Here is a 4,021-nt window from a genome sequence, read left to right as displayed (position 1 = left end):
AGCATGTGGGAAATATGAGCCAGAGAATCAAGAGTTGTAGGTCAATGGCTGGAGAGAGAACTCAGTGGTTTCCAGCACCCATGTGGTGGCTCACAACTGTCTGTAACTCCAGCTCCTTCTGGCCTCTTCCGGCACCAGGCACACACACAGCACACAAACAATCATGCAGACAAAACACCCAGACACATAAATTAAAATAAATATAATAAAAAAAAAAAGAGTTCAAAGGTCATCTCTAACACAGAGCAAGTTTGAGAGCTGGGCTGCACTAAGACACTATCTGCACACAATCAGAACAACAAGAGCCATGTTTCTTAGTAAAATCCAAATGCATAAAGTAATGATGCTTTCTTAGGTTTTCACTTAGCCAATTAACCAAACTTCTGAGAAGGCTTCCTACTTACAAGCATCTACCGTGACTGTTTAAGATTCATTGATTATCCAGTTTTGTCTCTATTCTAATAATTGCATTATCTAGTTCTGTCTCTAAGACAAAATCTTAAAAAGCCAACTTCTAGACTGTCAGAATGGCAAAATCTTTCTCACACAGTACTGTTCTAATTAGAGTCCACAGAGCAGCTCTGGGGTGTGAACTGTTACTAAACACAGAAACTCATGTAAGAGAGCTAAAACACCAAAGCAATGTGTAAAAACAATGGTATGTCTCATGAATTCAATAAAGAAAAAAAGTAAATACAAACCTGGTAGCTGATGGGGTTTCTTTCACTTTATTTTTCTTGTGATTCATTTTCATGATACATTCTACAAAAGTACCAGTAAGAAGCTGGATAATTATTTTCAACTCTGTTCTTTCATCAAAGAACCTCTGGGAAACATTTACTGACTGTTCTTCAATGCCCAAGGTGGCAGGGATATGGAGATGACTTGCTTTTTTTTTTTTAATGTCCCCCATCTCTATTCATCTGGCTCTCTCTCAAGAGTCACAAACACAATTCCTTTATTTCCCCGTGTTCTCTGGGCTCTGCTAAGCTGGCAATGATATCAGCATGGTCCACAGGAATTACCACCAGATTCTCTGACTGACAGACCCGAATGCAGCCTCCCTCTCAGCACATCCAACACCCCGGCTCCACTGAGAAGACAACCACTCACTGGTGACCCTACTGGAGGAGTCACCAGACCTTACAGTATGTTGCTGGCATCATTCATGGGAATATGTCATCAAAAATGCTAAAGCTGGCATAGAATCATGTAGACCAGTACGGACAGTTTAAACTCAGAACTTCTACATCTTTCTTAAAGTGTTATTAGTCCTTTGAGAAGTCTGTACACCATAGTTTGATCATCCTCACCTACTCACTTAACAGTCCTGGTCCACCTGCCCTTGCCTACTCCCACACCCCTGTCCTTTCTTTCTGTTGTTTGTGCACCCATCATGTCCAGCCTGGGCTGCCCACATGTTCTTGAATCTGTTGACTTCACTGGAGCATGGTGAACTTACCAGGGGCTACCCTCTTCAAAACCGCTGATCCCACCCAGCAGCTGTTTATTGTCAGTAACTCCTCAGCTGGGAGGGTGACTTTGGGCCCATCTCCCCTCTCCATGCTAGGATTTGGTCTGGCTTGAGAACAGCCACAAAATAAAAAATAACAATCATAAAGTAATGGCCTGTGACATCCTGAACTTATGACCAAAAACCTACTATCTCATCAATTCTGATAATCTAGCTATACTTTTAATTTTCCATTTGAACTATACAACTTTCCTGATTTATAAATTCCTTTAGTTTGTCATACAAGTATGCACAAAAACATAAATAAGTATATTTATTAAAAACTTGACAATGATAATTCCAAAGGGATTTATATTTCATAAAAATATAATGAATACTAAGGAAAGATAAAAGATGTGATGCTGTGTTCTGACATCACTGTACTAATAACCCTTGACTAGCCAGCCAGATAACATAGTGCTATTGCAAGAAATAATTCTACAATGCTGATAACTACATCATACTTCTAGTTAAGAGCTGCAATAACGTTTATTCTTGTAACTATTTAATTTGTACAATGAAAAAAATAATTGGGATTTTAAAAAGTAAAACAATAGCAGACATAAAATAAATTTATTTGATTTCTGCCTTAGTTTCAACAATAATATTAAATTCCTTCCCCAATACTGCTAAACTTTTAGACATCTACAAATTCTTGTCAAACTACCTATTGCTGAGATTTAGTGCAAATGCAATAAACTAGCGCATCATCATCACCATCATCACCATAGTAATAATAATAATTTAGCCAGCTACTTCCTCTGAGGTATTCCTTTCTGACATTTATTTTATGTTAGGGGGTGAGCATGCCACAGTGTACGTGCAGAGACCAGAGGACCACTTGAGGGGGTCAGTGCTCTCCTTCCATCAGGTAGATCCTGGGAACCGAACTCAGTTTCTCTGGCTTCATGGCCAGTATCTTAACCTACTGAGCTGTCTCCCCAGCCTGTCCTGCAGTCATTTCTAATACTTGATCTTTTAGTCTAAATCACCGAACAATTTTCTATTTGCACTTTAACCAGTTCCTAGGTTTTCTTTAAGTGCCCATACCAAAATATGCCTCATAAATGAAGGTGCCTAGAACCCAGTAGACAGTGAATCACACTGAGTGATTTCTTGGCCAATCTTTTCCTGGAAATAGAAAGAAAGAAAGAAAGAAAGAAAGAAAGAAAGAAAGAAAGAAAGAAAGAAAAGAAAGAAAAGAAAGAAAGAAAAAAAGAAAGAAAGGAAAAAAAGAAAGAAAGGAAAAAAGAAAGAAAGGAAAAAAAGAAAGAAAGAATTTAAAAGGACATAGCATTTGGTAGAGAAGACCTGGGCTCTAGTGCAGGCCTCCACCACTTATCAGCTAAGTAACCTTCAACGAGTTTCATAACTTCTTGGAGACTAATGTCCTCCTGTGTTTAACTTTTTTGAAGAGGGAGGATTAGATTCTACAGAGATTTATGGGTAGTAAAACCTAAGGGAAAGAGATTTATGCTACTTGTAGCACTGAATTCTCTTTATGGAAAAACACACGCAGAAGCAATAGACTTTAAGTTCACTGAGCGCTCTGCCCACTGACAGCCTTGGTCAGTATCCATTGCCAATTCACAATAACATCAATGTTCTTGCCAAGGATGTTCCTCAAGTGTCATCATTTCTTTAACATAAATCGTGCCCCCTGCATGGATTCCCAGTGTCCAGTGCCAAAGATGCTTTCCTGGAGCTTCAGTCCTCCTCCAGTCTATCTCTTCTATCCAAAAATCTGTCATCTTCCTGATAACAACACAAACATCCTTTTCTACTGTCTTTGAATTCTTATAGCAGAATACACGTGGTTTAAGCATACTCACTTTTTCCAGAAATACACAAGTAAAATGTCATGTTCGTATCATAGAAATGAAACTTCCTATTAGCCCTGAAATGTTCATAATTTCTTCCTCCCCTGACTTAACCACTGATTGAAGTTAATAAGTATCTGTCTAAACCTTTCTCCGTGCACTCACCCATACATATGTATATATGTTCCCATACACACATATGAGAGGACATTTCTACAGATGTATAATTATTCTCTATTTGTTATTCTATAACCTGTCCCTGCCTCTTATCATTCAGACACAATCAACATTACTTTAGCTTGCCTCTTTGGAAACCCAGACATTACATACAAGTGGTAGGCATAAACTCATTCCAGTCAGAACAGTTTCCTAGAGTATCCACAACTACTTCCTGAGTAATAACTGTGTACCATGTATAAGGTGTGCAGTGTGGAAAAAAACAGGCAGCGTTCTCAGGGAGTTAAAATTCTTCAATGAAATTTTTTTTAAAAAATCTAACAACAGGTCGATGGCTCCCAGGAGACTAAAACAACACGATCTGTGTGAGTCTGAAACCAACATGAGCTACAAAATGCAATTCTCTCGACATCCCCACAAGAAGGCAATCAGTAAGGTGAAGAAATGTAAGAAATTGTGTAAATATGGCTCATCCTGAGGATACAGTCCAAGACATGCACATCCCAGTGGA

Source organism: Acomys russatus, chromosome 15, assembly GCF_903995435.1.
Source record: "Acomys russatus chromosome 15, mAcoRus1.1, whole genome shotgun sequence".
NCBI lineage: Eukaryota > Metazoa > Chordata > Mammalia > Rodentia > Muridae > Acomys > Acomys russatus.
Note: the sequence above shows the minus strand (reverse complement) of the source record.